The sequence below is a fragment of the Eretmochelys imbricata genome, chromosome 19 (genome assembly GCF_965152235.1).
Source record: "Eretmochelys imbricata isolate rEreImb1 chromosome 19, rEreImb1.hap1, whole genome shotgun sequence".
In the NCBI taxonomy this organism is placed as follows: domain Eukaryota; kingdom Metazoa; phylum Chordata; order Testudines; family Cheloniidae; genus Eretmochelys; species Eretmochelys imbricata.
Window position 1 is genome coordinate 4904470 of NC_135590.1, and position 17569 is coordinate 4922038.

General features: G+C 43.4%; 1 protein-coding gene across 1 annotated transcript in view; it reads left to right on the top strand.

The window, feature by feature from the left end:
• The window catches only part of CSMD2 (CUB and Sushi multiple domains 2), a 536402-nt gene that overhangs the window by 204963 nt on the left and 313870 nt on the right, over window positions 1–17569 (top strand). The window lies entirely within an intron of this gene.

Sequence of the window (17569 nt, forward strand, 5' to 3'; positions counted from 1 at the left end):
GGGAGCCCGCACTGCCATTCTCCACGCTGTGCCTTTGCTGTGGGTAAATGGAGGACTTCTGTCTCCGGGCAGCGGGAACTACTTGCTTTTCCCCAGCACAGGTTTCACTCTATTAGTTCTGAATTGTCTCCTGTAAAGAATCACACTTACCATAAGTCTGCTCTAATTTTTACTTAAGTTCACAAGGAGGGGCACTCAAGCTTCCCATTCAGCTGCACCAACATTAACGAGGAGCTGAACTTGATGAGTTTTATAAGCTTAGCAACAAATAGCACAATCAAAATCATCAGCTGCTTCCCTCCTCTTGAATCCCCTGCGTTGTGAACCTCCTGTCTTTCTCGATCGCCTCCGGCTTCTGCCCCGACCTCCTGCTTTGCCCTTTCGTTTTTTCTGCCTCAGCTGAGCTGCCTGCTGTTTGTACTTCTCTTTGTCTTTGTCAGGCTGCTGGTGCCACATTGTTCCCAGCTTCTTGGCGATTTCCACCATGGTCCAGCCTGGATTTGACCTCTTGAGTGCTGGGCGATGGGCAGCCATGAAGAGGAAGAAAGCAGACAGTGGCCTCTTCCTTGTGGTCTGATTACCTCTCTTCCCATATCTCTTTCTCTGTGATCTCCTCACACCCCGCAGAGGATCTGATTTTTGCTTCTTCACGCAGCGGGCGTTATGCACCCTTGCCATCTCTTCATACTTCTTTTTCTCCTCCTCAGAGATGGTTTTCCACTTTTCCGAGCACTTCTTGGATAGTTCTATGCAGTTCAAGGCAGGGTCTGTTTGGTTTGTCTTGTATTGCTCTTTGAAAGATATGAAAAAGAGCAAATAGGAAGATAATTTTCCCTTTGGTTTTATTGCAGCATGCCCGACCATTATTTCAAATGTTTGATCTTACATAATGATGAAGTTTGTCCAGTGATCTGCTCTGAGCTCCTTTGGTGCAAATCAAATGAACAAACATGATTTTAAATGCTAGACAGACCGTTCCCTCCTCCTTGTGGCATGATGATCACGGGGAGAGGGTTCTGCCTAGTGTGGTGTTACAGAAGACAAACTTGATGCTGTACTCAGGTTTCTTGACATTATTTGGTACGTAGTCTGATTGTGACATCAAGTGAAACCTCTCCAGTCAACCTAGAGCTGAATTTGGTCATTTGCATACTCCAGTCCGATTGGCTAAAAGGTTGAGCTGAAGTCATAATCGTCGTTATGCAATGTAGTCCTCTACAGACTAGGATAGGATTTTTCCAGCTGGCTTTGAGATTCCTATCTGTTTAATGTACAGTATATTATAAATGTATGTAATATCCAGAGAGAGAACTGGATGACTCTAATTCTTTGTCATGATAAAATGTGAAGCCACTGTTAGCCTCTGAGAGGTGGTGGCTCATAATGTGAGAATGGTTTAGTAGCGGCCCTAAAAATAATTGTATCTGACAGCTGTTTCTTGGTTCCTGTCAGGATAATGACCATAATTTAAATCTGCAGCACTTGGCCTACCAGTCTAATTTACTTGGGTAGACTTTTCATTAATTTGAAAGGTTCTGAGGGTTTAAAAGCCTTCATTAATTACATTTTTTGTAAATGAAACAGTGAGAAGATGCTGCAGTTTTGGGTGGCTCACAACTAGCTGGTTTCCCAGGTTGGTTGGTTTGTTTAAGGTTAAAAAAATCCACACAAAGAAAACAGACCCCAGTTCTGGTCCCATCAGAACTTTCTTTTGTGAGTCTGACTGCTGCCAAGAGCAAACTTATGAATCGTTGTAATGAAGCCGACTGAAATTTTGGCCACGCAGTTTATGTTTTTCTTTGTATTACTGTAGCGTCTAGAGGTGTTAACCAGTGTCCGGGCCCCATTGTGCTATGTGCGATGTACGCATAATAAGAGAGAGTTCCTGCCCCCAAAGAGCGTATAATCAAAGGGGAGAATATGCCTGCATGGGAGAATAGCCCGGAAAGTGGATCAGGCTAAACTGCAAAAAGGCACTAAATGCAGAATAAGATTGTCTGCGTGGGGAGCAGTTCCAGAATGGCTAGCGTGCTTTCAGTACACGCCCTAGCTAATTTTGCAACAGCATCCCCATGTAGGCAAGTCCTGATTATACAAGACAAAGGAAGGGAAAAGGGAAGTGACATTACCTCTCTTTGCAGGTGATAACTGAGGCACAAGAGACTTGACTCATTTACGCACGTGCTTAATTTCTATTAAAATCAATGGGATTTAAGCAGGTGCTTAAAGTAAAGTCTGTGCTTAAGTTCTGCGCTGAATCAGGTTTAGAGAAATTGAGTGATTTGCCCCCGGTTATATGGGGAAAACGAGGCAGAGCCTGGAACTGAACCCAGATTTCCATCAAGTGCCTGAAACACAAGAGGAGCCTTCAGCCCATTCAAGTGTTGAGCTCTTTTGTGGCGTGCAATGCTGAACGGGCTTCTTTTCAGTCAGTTTTGTGGTTTACGAAGCAAAACAGAAACATGTCAGGTGATCTCTAGCATATTCCATTACTGTGCTTACCTTTTAGCGGTGACCTTGCAGTAGGAAATAAAAACGGAATAAACTCCCAGTCTCTTTGGAATTAGCATAAGGCTCACTTCTTGTATGTCATTTTAGCTTTCCGTATGCCTCGTGAGGGAGATTTGAATTCCATTTATCTATCCTGCTTCTCCTTCTGTTGATTCTTTCTTCTGAAAAGGGAACCCGCATTTGTGATTATTCTGGGGCAGTGAAATAATTTGATTACTGCACTTGGAGGTCTCTTCAGCAGGTGCTTTATTATCTCACTAATTCAGCCTCGGGGACTTTCTGTATTCCCCAGTTCCCAGAGTTTGAGAGCTGCAAATAAAGCTCTTCCGCTCCTTTCCTGATTTCATTTATTTGGCCTCATTTATCTGAGTCCTTTACAGATCTTACCCAGGAATTTCATTTAAATGTGGAATTGATTATATTCAATGTGATTATCTTAAGGAGCTTGTGGTGTTAAAATGCACTTGAGATGGACAAACTCACATTTGGTTTAGGTCATTTATAAAAATCACTTTGAGTTGAGGCTGTTAATCTAATCCCAATAGAACATTTGCTCAAGTCCCCAAATTACCTACCTAATTTAGCACGATAGGCAGAGAGAGACTCAAGAGAGACCCAGGGCTGGAATGTCAGGGAGTAATGCAGGTCAGGGTTGGGAGGGATGGGCAGAGCTGTGTGAAAGGCTCATTACTAGAATGGCAGAGATTGCAGGCAGTGAATGAAGGATAGCTTCAGTGGTTAGGAAGCTCTTTTGGGACTAAGAAGAAGAGGGTTCAATTCCCTGCTCTGACACAGACTTCCAGAGTGCCCATGGGCAAGTATTTAGCCTCGTTGTGGCTGTTCCCCATCTGTAAATGGGGATAATAGCGTTGCTCGGCATTGTGGCGATAAATACAACCAAGATTGTGAAGTGCTTTGAGATTTACTGATGAAAAGCACTGTACACAAGAGATGTATTAATAATATTGTTCTTAACTGAGCTGGCTGGCAGAACCTGGGGAAGGGCTTCACGACTGGAACAGCAGATGGCCGGAACGGTGGTGTATGGCGAGAAATGTGTTGGATCTAGGGAGTGGAAGGCTGATCTTGCCCAGATTCCAGATACATCTCTTTATCCTCACAAGCAGACTGCCCGAGAACCTGTCCTTGTGTCAAGCGTGCCGGTTTCCCCTCCACTTGGCTACGTGGATGTAAATATAAAAACACTTGAACACCATCGTATTATTCATACACTCTCTAGAAATTAAATTTCTAAAGAGCTATTTTGTGGCGGTGAAACTGAATTGACCTAAAAGGTGACCTAAGACCTTCTTTAAGGGCTAGTCTAGACAGAAAAGCTGGACTGATATAATTCAAGAGCTGCAACTCCCCACCCCCTCTGCTTGTGCAGGTGCAATTAGATCAGACTAGATATGCTTATTACTAGTATAGCTTATTCCTGTATGGGAAGGGAAATAAGAAATACGGGCATAAGGTGCCTTTATGTTGGTATAATTATGTCCATACTAGGGGCTGTAGCCATAGAACTCTATTGGGAAAAGAAAACAATGAGACCCCTAATCACCAGAGTCATACCAGCACAAGAACTATGTGTTGCCCGGACCTAAGTAAAGATTAAAAGATCTTAAATTGCCTATGTATAATTGACTTGCTCTCTTCTGAATCATAGAATCATAGAATGTCAGGGTTGGAAGGGACCTCAGGAGGTCATCTAGTCCAACCCCCTGCTCAAAAGCAGGACCAGACTAGATTGATTCTGGATTGATTTTCCAAATTTAGAGCATATTTTATAGGGTGTCTGGGTGACGGCTGGGTTTGCTTGCATCATTAACATTGCATCCTCTATTTTTGTACAGATACAGGGCTGATTAACGGTCATCTGTAACTAATCTTACAGTTTTGAAGGAATTTCTCCTGGGTGACCAAAGAGTATTTTCCCCTTTAGAATGTAGCTTTTTCATGTGTTTTCCACTTTGTGTTAGTTGAATTAAAAAAAAATACTTGTTGATGAATTGTTCACTGAACTAGAAACTTGGTTTTGATTTGGCATGTTTTATTCACTGCTCATGGATATTTGTACGAGCAATTTTTTTTCATTCAAATATTCATGGGCAGTTAATTCTGAGCCTGTAGCCGAGCTTTGTTCAGACAAAAAAATAAATCTGCCCAGGCTGGTATTCACCCACATGCAATGGGGCCAGCACAATGACTATGAAGTACCTAAATTTCACTTAATCTTCATTTGGAGGGTTTTGGTGCATAGGCTGTGTGCTGGCCCTCTGCACAGGAGTGAATCTCACCTGTCTGGTAAACGAAATTCAATTTGAACGGAAAGGTGAGTAGTTTGTAAAGGTTGGGATTATCCAATAGGGAAAGAGAAGCAGTACCATGTGAGGTTTACAGTAGCTGCCCTATCGCAAAGCACCAACTGTGCTTCCAAATAAGACTGTGCATGAGCGGTTTGCGTCAAGTATTCAATCTATATGCTCAAATACATTAATTGAAAACTCTTTGCCTAATGATTTCAAGCAGCAAATGTGTAAAAATCATGATCTGTTTGCTAGTAATTCAGTGCACAGGAAAAAAAAATGGATGAAATCATTGCATAAGCTATTGACAATGAATAGTTTGACTGTCTTTAAATTCCCTGGAATGGCTACTTTCTTTCACAGTAAAGCAGCTCATCTGCTGAGTGGTGACAGTGATCTTGACATTCCCATGGTATGTTTGCTCATGTACACACCATATCTTTGTGTCTGGAGCTCAGCTTCTCTTTCATCTCAGCAAAACACTTAATACTTGTCTTAGCACTTCTAGAGCTGGCTGAGGCTAGGAATGGTTTGTGTTGTTTTTCCCCATCTGTCATATATGATAAGTCAGCAATGCCACAATAAAATAGCACAAGAGTTATCTGATAGCAGCTTATAGGGAGCTATAATTTAAAAACAACTGTCCCTACCTGATAACAAAATAAGGTACATCGAGTCTGCTTTGTGTTCTGATATATAGGGAAACTGATGGTGTTGAAGACACCAAATACTTGGTGCTTTAATATGCTCCCATTCACTTTTTCATTTTACCTTGTTGAACTTAAAAGCTGAGCTCTATCTCTGTTAAGAATCCGGCCTCTTATTTACAAAATGAATGTGTTTCTGTGCACTGGGACTTAGTTCCTTCCCCTCTTCCTTTCCATTGTATTGCTGATGGGGTCAATTCTTGCCTTGGTCCCCTGTATTAGTATCATACAAAGGAGGCTGTTGAAGTTTCTAAGTGTAGACAGATTGGAAGCAGAGGACATAAAGGGTTGTACTAGGGGAACAACTATGAGTTGAAAAACAGAAGCCATAATTAGGGTATTTGAGGGGGTTTTGCACACAGTAATCACTTGAACAGAAAAGGCCGCTGTTTTCTATTCCAGGTAATTTGTCAGGGCTGCGGTTCTTTGCTGTTATTTATGTCTAACAGGAAGAACCTTTCTGATCTCCATATTTTACCTGTGCTTATGATGGGACTTGGTTGGCACGGAGTTCTGATCACTGTCTTACACACCATTTCTGAAGGGAGATTCCATTGAGTAACATTAGGCTCCTGTATGAAAATCACGTATTTTTTTCCTGCAGGACAGGTGGGATATTAAATCTCTGGGATTGTTCTACATTCTTTAGCTTCAGAAGTCACGTGGCAAATCTGTATTGAACTACCTATGGATGGCTTGTTCTTGCAGGGCCCTTAGTGCTTTGTGCAGGTCATCTGACTTGGTTTCTGCCCTTCAAAGTTAGAATGGGATGTTGTTTCTGCTAGTGGGTGAGAGAAGACTAGTCCAATTTGCAGTGTCCTCAAACTTATTCTGTAGTGTGTGCATCCTGCACGTGAACACAGCTGGCTTTCAAATGAGACATCAGGGGATATGCTGGAGAGGCCTCTCCCCTGGCCTGAGTTATTAGGAGCTGTTGCAATAACTGGGGCCTTGTAGGCCTGCACCAGTTAGGAGTCTAACTGTGGGAAAGTGAATAAAGTGTTCCAGTCACCAGTTAACACAACAGAGCCATGCTAAGGGCATCTCTAGGAGAAGGAACTCAAAATTGTGGAAGAATCATCATCCCTGTTTTACAGATGGGGAAACTGCCATACAAAGAGGGTAGGTGACCATTCCGGGGTCACCCAGTGAGTGATTGGAAGATGGGGACTAGTCTGGCCTTTAACACCCACTTCCCCTGACTCAAGTACTTGGCATGCTTCCTCCCTGGGAAACAGTGGCTTTCAGAAGGGGGCATTGGACAGCGAAGGCCTTTTTATTTCAGTGGATGTGCATGAAGAAGACATGTTGCAGTGGTTCAGTAAAGAAAGTTTCAAAACCCCTGAATCTTTGTCAATTTCCAAAAGTGAGCCTGAGCAAAAGCCTTGGGAGGTTCTAGAATGTCACCTTAATGTCTTTATCTCGCCGCTTGCGTACTTACGGATTCCTTCCAGGACCATAAACGCCAAAACACCATGACCACGGTTCTGCCAGCTGGGACTTGGAGCAGGAAATTTTTGTTGTGGACACAGCTTGTTCTTGTTAGATTCCTAGCTAAATGGTTTAGAATTGAGAGATTCATATAATGCATGTAATAAACAGAAATCCTTGAGAGAAACTGATAAGTATCCAGACTTCAGTCCTTGACCTGCTTGGCCCTGGAGCCCTTTTGAGTTCCACCAAGTGGTGAAATTTGAGATGATCTGCCATGGAAGATAGAAATCTCTGACCGAAGGGAAAGATGTGCAAGGCGGTGAGGAGAAAATAATAAAAGAAAAAAAAAAACCAACAGAAGACCGTGCCCTGGTTTGTTGCCCCAATAAAGATGAATCTTCAGCTGCATTCATCTGTGGCCTGAATGTTTTTTGAAGGTCAGTATAACCAGTGATGACAAATTAATTCTGAGACACCTTCGCCACATACGTTAGCTGTTAGTTTGAAAGCACAGTTTTGGACTATTTCTTTTTTTTAAAAAAGGAAAAACGGCTCCCTGACAGAAGCCATCAAGAAACGAAAAAGCAGGAAGATGATGAGAGAAATGTGTCTGCTGATAATGATGTTAATTATAAGGAAAATGAATGTTGACATTCAGTTGAAAAGATCAGACACCCACTTGGGCATACAGGATCCATATACAATCTGATGTAGTGAGAAGCAGAGCTATGTAACATCTGAAACCTTCTGTGCTTATAGAAGAGTGGTAAAACGTTAAAAGTTCTGTGCTGTGTATTTTAGCGTTGCCAGGTCTCATGATTTAACCATGATTCATGCAACACTTGCTGTGGTTTTTTTTTAAACTTCTGCTCCTGGAGTCATGGGATTGTATGATGATCTCGGCTTTCAATTAAAAAGAAAAGTGAATTTTTAGCCCTGGCAGTTGCAGAGAAAAGATTGAAAATGTGACCTGAGTGCACCTAAAGTTTCAGAAACCAGAAGCAAAATAAAAAGAAGCCCAAATTTATTATTTTTATCATGTCTTAATATTTTGGTGCCTGTCTCATGGTTTGTGAATCTTTTCCTCACATCATAGAAATTAAAGGCCTGGCTATTCAGCTGGTCTAAATCAGAACTCCCTTGACTTGGGTGAAGCTATGCCCATTTACACCTTAGGGTCTGCCTGGGACTGAAAAGGCAATAAACTAAGCTGTTTTTTGACACATGTTTAATTTTAGATGAAATTCACCGGTGTGCTGGGGACCAGCCCAAGACCTCTGCACCACTTAATTCTCATTTAACACGGGAGGTGCTGTGTCTCAGACGAGGATTTAAAAGCTGTACAGGCCTTTTGTGGTCCCTCTGCCCATGAGTGAATCCCATCCTTTTGGGCCCAGTTGTGGGAGGTGCTCTTCAAATGTGGAGCTCAGCCCCTCTGAAGATCAGGTGCTAATGTGTCAGGAGCCAAGGGAGGATGCTGCCTGGAGCATTTACCACAAAGCGTGAAACGCGGGTGCAGTTTACTTGATCATCTACTTCTCCATCCTGCTCTGTTTAGCATTCAGTGGCAGAACCTCCTGTGGGTTGGGCATTTGGCCCTTTCATCTCAGAGTGGGCTGGTGGTTCTATTTCAGTGAGACACGTGGAGCTGGGCTCACTTAAGAGCTCGCAGGTCCGTTTGTGGAGGAATGTTCACTTCCTGCTGGCGTTCACCATCTCTGAGTGGCTTTGGCGTGATGTTCTGCAGGTTGCGTTGTGTTTCACGGTTTGCACCTTGGTTCATCTGAAAGTACATAGCAAAGCTTGGAGGTGAGAACAGCTGGGCGCCAGAGTCAAAGGGAAAGTTCTTGCCCAGCCCTGTGCAGAGAGACTGTTGAGCTCAGCACGGCTCCATCTCCAGTAAGCTGGAAAGTTGGGGGATCTTAAATTTACCATAGAGATCACATGCTTTTTGGGAAATGAAGATGATGTTGATCACTCGTTACCTCTCTTCAGAGGACTTGAGCTGTTCTGATGAGGAAGACAAGAAGGGGATTTAAGAACCCCTCGATTATTGATCTCTGATGGTCACTCAGAAGCCCTTCCAAAATCCCCTCCCCTCTCTTCTGTTCCTAGTTCCAGTTCAAAAAAAGGCAGGGAGATCGTTACAGCTTCCTCCGAGCCACGAGCTACCATCCTCCCATGTAGATGGAAGACCCTTGCATATTGAAAAGTACTGCAGCTGTCTCTCATGTGTAGTGGTTAGAGTAGGGAACATGGGCTGGGCCATCTTCCTACATCTTCCACTGGCTATCTGTGCAACCCTGGAGAGATCAATTTGGGCCAGATTTTTTTTGTTTTTTAAGAGAATGGTGCACTATTCTCCTCACATGACTTGTGAGTCTGCATGCTCTCACACATTAGGCAGGCGTGCACGCCACTCTTGGATTGCACACACGCACCAAAGCTTGAGAACATGCAAGTTGAGACGTGCAGAAATACACAGTCACTTTCTAAAATATGGCCCTTTCACCTCTGTGTCTTGGTTTAGTCATCTATCAATTGAGACAATAATACGGACTATTGTACCGCACAGTGGGGTTGCAAAGCTTAATGAATGTGCACACAAAACCTAGAGACCCATGGTTGGCACGCTATCTAAATGCTAAGTGTTGATGATGTTATAATTAATAATACAAGGTGCTGCATATTTCAGTGGACACTGATGCTTACGAGGAGAGGCTGAGGGAACTGGGGTTATTTAGTCTGCAGAAGAGAAGAGTGAGGGGGGATTTGGTAGCAGCCTTCAATTACCTGAAGGGGGGGTTCAAAGAGGATGGAGCTCGGCTGTTCTCAGTGGTGGCAGATGTCAGAACAAGGAGCAATGGTCTCAAGTTGCAGTGGGGGAGGTCTCGGTTGGATATTAGGAAACACTATTTCACTGGGAGAGTGGTGAAGCACTGGAATGGGTTACCTAGGGAGGTGGTGGAATCTCCATCCTTAGAGGTTTTTAAGGCCCAGCTTGACAAAGCCCTGGCTGGGATGATTTAGTTGGGGTTGGTCCTGCTTTGAGCAGGGGATTAGACTAGATGACCTCTTGAGGTCTCCTTACAACCCTAATATTCTATGATTCTAAAGCACCATCTTTGTGATTATTCCTCAGGAAAGTTATATCTCTTGGAGCACCTTGTCCTTGATCTACTAACTGCATAAGGGAGACCAGTTTATCAAATTTCATTGAGTTCCCATGAAGAACGTACAGTTAATTTTTATTCTTTCCTTCCTTGGTTCCCTATTATTTTCCATGATGTGATAAACCCATGCAGCTAAGAGAGGAACGGTCCCTGAAGTGCTGAATTCGTTTTTCAGAGGCTACTAAAACATGTCAGATCTTTCAGCTATGTGTAATAAAGTATTTATTTTCTCTCTCTGTTGCACGCTGTGTTGCCTTTTTATTCCTGATCCTTTTTTATATTATTAGGTAGTGTTTTCTGCTTTAATACCATATTTAACTTTTCACTATTTCAGGTTGCTGATTCGTTTGCTCAGCTGTTACACAATATTAAAGGAAGTAATTGCAATATAAAGTTCCATTTAAGGTGTGATACCACCTACAGACCTGGTGCGACACGTACCTATTGGTTAGATGCTCAGATGAGGCCATGTATTACTCCAGGCTCTGTGTGAGTGGGTGTTTGTGGATATGGGTAATGTGGGGCTGTGCTGTTTTCATGACCTCCAAAAGTCTGACCTCTGATAAGGGAGTCAACACAGATATTTATTCCAGCGCCCTCCTTATGATGTACTTGTTACTAAGACAGGGACAAATTTATCAGCTGCTCTGTGCATCCTGCACCTTCAGTTGACTTCAGTGGGTGCTAAAGATGCTCAGCACCTCTGGAAATCAGCCCCCCATCCCATTTTAAACTGTAAACATATGTAACCAGGCATCTGACCAATCCCTGGATGTAGCGTCATGAAGGGGGTTTCTCTCCTGTACCCAGGGGCCAACTCAGTGAGGAGTTTACCCTATTCTGCTGCACTGAGTGGGGTCACTTGTTGTGGTCAAGTGGGTATATTCCACATAACCAACTTCTTATGGTATCAAGGCTCTGGGCCTTGGTGGCCTTTTCATACCCTATTTCTGGGAGCTAAGATGTCCGATTCACATTGTGGTGCATGTAGGAATGTGGCTGTTGTTTTCCTGCCTGCGGTCTGCACCTTGAGATGCCTAGGAGGAATTGTCTGCAGCTGTTGGCCGCCTTTTTGAGAGGCAGAGTTTCAGCATAGAGCATTGTAGAGGAAACACACACACACACACTGCTCGAAAGGATAATCTACTTGTATCCTTGTTTGTTTAACCTAAAGGATGGGTGATTTTAATGCGAAGTATAATGGTGACTCTTTGTGGATGGCAGAGCATAAGACATTGTCACCTGTCCGGAAAGGAAAGGGGAAACAGACATTGGTGAAACGGGCACCCATTTTGATTTAGAAGAGTAAATAAGTAATTTAACGACATTGTTAGGATATAGATATTCAGGCCTGTCTGTAAAGGCCTATACTCTAAGAATTTAGGTGTATTCTTATCACTTGGCTAGTGATAGAGGTATAAAAGAAAGAATCAAAACCACTGTCTGCCAGTGTAAGGGCCTTCTCTTACTGTGACAGTTTGTGGCCCTGTGCTTAGGCTCAGGCCTTTGGCTAAGCAGCAGAGGCAGCCATAAGCTGGGAAGCGACCGGTCACATCCTCACATTCCAAACTAGTCACATTGAAATAAGGTGCTATTGGGCTGTTAGGATACAATCCTGTCCTGATAATGCCTATCGCCTCCAGAGAAAGGGAAGTGCCTAGAAAATGTAAAAGGAAACTTAGTTTGATAGCATCCTGTCTGGCAAGAACTCACTTATCAATAGCTGGGATGTGAAATCCTCACTTCTGTATTGTTTTGTCATTATAGTTCCCACTTTGCTGTTGTTTGTCTGTATAATCTCTGTCTGGTTCTGTGATTGTTCCTGTCTGCTGTATAATTAATTTTGCTGGGTGTAAACTAATTGAGGTGGTGGGATATAATTGGTTACATAATCATGTTACAATATGTTAGGATTGGTTAGTTAAATTTCAGGAAAATGATTGGTTAAGGTATAGCTAAGCAGAACTCAAGTTTTACTATATAATCTGTAGTCAATGAGGAAGTGACTGGGTGTGGGTGGGGGTGGGCATGTGGGTGTGTGAGATGGGAACAGGGAATGGGGGTAAGAAAATTGGAATCATGTTTTGCTAAAGGGGGAAATGGGAACAGGGAATGGGAGTAAGGAAGTTGGAATCATGTTTAGCTAAGGGTAGGAATGGGAACAGGGACACAGGTGTAAGGCTCTGTGGTGTCAGAGCTGGGAAGGAGGATACTAAGGAAGGAAACTGGAATCATGCTTGCTGGAAGTTCACCCCAATAAACATCGAATTGTTTGCACCTTTGGACTTCGGGTATTGTTGCTCTCTGTTCATGCGAGAAGGACCAGGGAAGTAAGTGGGTGAAGGAATAAGCCCCCTAACATCTTGGTGCCAGTGACTCGGATGCATCGCATTGGATAGGTGAGTGGCAGCCTGTAAGTCCCCCTCCCCAACAGTCCGCGCAGCTGCTTGGAGGGGGTATCGCGAACTCTCGTGATGGTAGTTGCGGGTTCTGGCAAGCCAGGGTAAAGGATTTTTTGGATGAATGGATAAGGGAGGACCAGGGCCCATACCAGGAACAGGGGTCAACCTGGGATAAGATTAAAAAGGAAATGGAGGAAGTGTTAGGGGACCCAGAGGTATGGGGGGTGGCTGAGGAGCCCACCCTCCTTGGTATATGGGTAGGGGAAGAAGGTCCCTGCCCATGGGGACTGAATGCCTCCCAGGGAAAAGAGGCACTTCAGTCTGCTTGAGAGGTTTGAAGTAAGGGCAGCATTATGGGAAGCTGCCAGTAATCTTTCAAGTTTGGTGCTGCTTCAGCAAGGGCTGCTGAAGGGTTGTAAATTAGTTAGGGGTAGTGAAAGATGATTTGGCACAAAAGGGTTTAAGGTCAAAAGCAGAGTTAACAGACCACCTTTAGAGACTGGATCTGAGACTTGGTCCTGGGGGAGTGGAGAAAAAAAAAAAATAAAAGTTTCAAAGTGCAACCTGCCTTTCCACACTCTTTTGTTTTTCTGAAGTTTTAATGGAGGGTACTTTGGATACTTATGTGAGATGTCAAGAAGGAAGTTTTTGTTTAATGATAAAACCCAGTTATATAAATGTAACTGTATGTGTAACTCTGGGCAGTCACATTGGATGGAAGCTTGGTAATTAGATTATCCAAGGGGGTCAGGTCGAGTGGCTACTACCACCACTATGCTTCTGTCCCCAGAAGCCTTTATAGCTATTCTGAGGGAAAATGGGCCCTTTTCCCACAGAAATGGTCTATAGGGGACTGCTGCAGGCAGCAGGCAGAGAGAGAATCTGAGCAAAATTATTTGACTATTGGGTAATGTAATCAAAATCACTAAAGGATGGAAGAGGTTTCTTTTGGAACTTAACTTGGCTGCCCCTAGTTGTGTCTAGTTGTACAAGATGGAAGTGTAATCGGGGTACAGTTGTGTAAAAAAGAGTAATCACAGTGCAAGGGATGTTAGGCAAAACAGAATTTTGTGTGTGTGTGCACAGGTAAAAGAAAAGGAGAAGGGGAGGAATGATGGGAACACTGAGCCTTGGGATGGCTCCGGGGGATCAGATTGTTGCTTTGGTGGGTGTGCATGAAAACTCTGTAGGCATGGGGGAGGCAGTTATACCTTGTGTAAAATTAATTTGGCTAATATGATGTTATGGAGGTTAAACTATATGGAAGGAATTTGCATTTTCCCAGGACATGTGCAGTGTATATTGAAAAAGGAGTAAAAGAAATGCAAATAAAACATGGTACTTCATTAAAATCCTAATAGGGCTCCAAAAGGAGCCACAATAGGTTGTGCTTTCTTTTTCAGATCTTTGTGTTTTGGAGCAGGAGATGAAAGTGGAAAGTAATCAGAACTCTGGTGGAAGTAAAATGCTTCCCTTTTAAGACAGTGTCTGAGCTGCTAACAGCTTTGGATCCAGAAGCAAGCTAGTAAGCCTCTGTGTGTAAATGCAAATTACCTAGCTAATGGGCACAAAGGAGCTGCAAATAACTGAATACATCTGGTCAGCAAACAAGCTACTAGAAGACTCAGATTATGGCCCTTCAGGAAAGGGAGGTGAAAAAAACAAGTCAAGCCTGAAAATAAGGGGGACAGGTTAACCTTAAGGGGTGTGTGTGTGTGTGTGTGTACAGTGCTAAAATCTGAAGCTGTGTCTCAGCTATTACCTGAGAATAAACTTAAAGCTTGGTACAGCAGAGAAACTATTGCAAACTCGGTCTGTTGTACAAGAGGGGAAACTGAGGTACACCATCTCATGAATTTCATAAATGACCAGTGAGTGAGGTAATTCACTAGCCTGACTATAGAACAAAATAAGGAGAGCCTGGAGGTAATTCTTCTGTTTTTCCTGCAAGTAGCAAGGACATTTGTAAAAGAAAGTGGTATTATTATTAAGCAATAATCTGTCCCCACCATGGGGAAGGAAATTGTTTCTTTTGTTTTTCAGACACTCTACAAGCAAGCTGGCGCCAGCGGGAAAAATAACCCAGAATACCATGGATCTGTGTTTTGTGTTGTTTGTCTGTGGTGTTTGTCTTGTTGCTAGCATTGTTGTGTTTTAATGAACAGAAAACCTCATGATGTGGGTGGGGGATGGCTTCCAAAGGCTGGCCTTGCGGGGGAAGATGTGTATGGGAATGCAAATTCTCAACTAGGAGGCCAGCACCTGTGTAATAGCTACCGTGGTACCTGGAAATGGAATGGCAACTAAGGTGGCCCCCACAAGCCCTATGGAAATAATGAAAAGGGGAGGAGCTCACTGGGAATTAACGGAGGGGTGTGTAAAATAGTGTAAATCAATAGAAGATGTTTGGATGTGCCCCTCTCCTATGACTATAGAGGAGCAGGATCAATGGCCTATGCAAGGGGTGGACAATTGGGTGTACTGTGTATAAGGTGTTTTGCTGGGAATGCACATATTACTGGGGGCACAATTACACCAGCCCATAACCAAACTACACCCATCTACATGCTGCTATATGGACTTTGGTGCACAAATGGATCTGTGAATCTTATTGTTGTGAATAAGCCAGGGCTTACTGCCTGATTCCATACCAAGTGGTCAAGCTGGTTTGGACAATATCCCATTTCTCTGTGAACATTGAATGGATTTGTGATACGGACAAAAGCATACAAAACTTGCAGGAGCAGCTTGTTGCAACTGCCAGCAACTGGACACAAGATCGTGACCCCATCGAAGGAGGAGAGGCAGTATTTTGGGGGTGTCTCGGCTGTTGGACCATACTGCAGTGGTCAGGACTCGGTGTTGCTGTGGATTTTGTATTGTTAACTATACTTGTGTTACGTTGCATAGGGAGATAACCTATTAGGAATGTAATAAGCCCTCCAAACCCTGCAGTGTACTAGACAACCCGGACCCAACCTTCTCAGGCCCACTCTAATGGGAAGTCTGGAACACTAATTGGAATAAGTGTGGTATGCCCGTATGAGAGAAGGTGCAGGGCACAATACTACACAAGGGGCAGTGGGACAAATGGAATATCGACACCTTCCACCTTGATGCCTGGCCCTATCAGGAAATGTGTCGCCATATGTCCTATGCTTTTCCAGGGATACCTGGGCAGGAGGATCCCAAAAGAAAAAAAAAAGGGGTGGAGTGTTAGGATATAGATATTCAGGCCTGTCTGTAAAGGCCTATACTCTAAGAATTTAGGTGTATTCTTATCACTTGGCTAGTGATAGAGGTATAAAAGAAAGAATCAAAACCACTGTCTGCCAGTGTAAGGGCCTTCTCTTACTGTGACAGTTTGTGGCCCTGTGCTTAGGCTCAGGCCTTTGGCTAAGCAGCAGAGGCAGCCATAAGCTGGGAAGCGACCGGTCACATCCTCACATTCCAAACTAGTCACATTGAAATAAGGTGCTATTGGGCTGTTAGGATACAATCCTGTCCTGATAATGCCTATCGCCTCCAGAGAAAGGGAAGTGCCTAGAAAATGTAAAAGGAAACTTAGTTTGATAGCATCCTGTCTGGCAAGAACTCACTTATCAATAGCTGGGATGTGAAATCCTCACTTCTGTATTGTTTTGTCATTATAGTTCCCACTTTGCTGTTGTTTGTCTGTATAATCTCTGTCTGGTTCTGTGATTGTTCCTGTCTGCTGTATAATTAATTTTGCTGGGTGTAAACTAATTGAGGTGGTGGGATATAATTGGTTACATAATCATGTTACAATATGTTAGGATTGGTTAGTTAAATTTCAGGAAAATGATTGGTTAAGGTATAGCTAAGCAGAACTCAAGTTTTACTATATAATCTGTAGTCAATGAGGAAGTGACTGGGTGTGGGTGGGGGTGGGCATGTGGGTGTGTGAGATGGGAACAGGGAATGGGGGTAAGAAAATTGGAATCATGTTTTGCTAAAGGGGGAAATGGGAACAGGGAATGGGAGTAAGGAAGTTGGAATCATGTTTAGCTAAGGGTAGGAATGGGAACAGGGACACAGGTGTAAGGCTCTGTGGTGTCAGAGCTGGGAAGGAGGATACTAAGGAAGGAAACTGGAATCATGCTTGCTGGAAGTTCACCCCAATAAACATCGAATTGTTTGCACCTTTGGACTTCGGGTATTGTTGCTCTCTGTTCATGCGAGAAGGACCAGGGAAGTAAGTGGGTGAAGGAATAAGCCCCCTAACAGACATGGCGTTGAAATGTTCCAATAAACATCAGGTAAATTGCGGAGTCGTCCCATTCTGGGCAAGCAGTCTGGTTTCCTGGGAGCCAGGACTCCTGTTCTTGAGTCTCTGCAGTGCCTATGCCATTTTGCTTGAGTCAGAGGTACTGCCTGTTTGCTCTTACCATTAAGAACATTTCCCTGCTGGCCCACTAATAACTTGCCCCACTGTAGCTCTTTGTCTTTTATACTGTGCGAAATGATTGTGGTTGTTCTCTTTTGTGTCTAGTCTTGTCAGAGGTGTTCTGTTAAAGGGGTTGGAGTTTTGTTTCTCTTCCCACCAGCAGTCTGCTCTGGGAAAGTGGGAAGCGAGGAGTGGGATGTTGTAGCTGTGAATGAATGAATGTTGTAGCTGTGAAAATTCATTCCCGGCTGTATTTGTTAATGGTTTAACAGTGACACAGCAAATATTAAATGACCCAACTCAGCTTTAATTAAGTCAGCTTAATAAATTAAATGTACAAAACTAGCTAGAGTAAGTTATTTATGAACAATTACAGCAGTGGTTTGTTTCCAAATATTTTGCGGTATTGATTTTTCAAATATTAAAAAGCTTCAGCCAACCTGTAATGATACTCAACTCTTGTACAGCATTTTGTACCCATACATCTCAAAGTGCTTTATAAAGGAGATGAGGATCTTTTTCTCCATTGTACATATAGGCAGGAGAAGCAACTTTCCCAAGGCTACCAGCAGAGCTGGGGCTAGAACCCTGATCTCTTGAGTCCAAACTAGGGGCCAAGCAACTG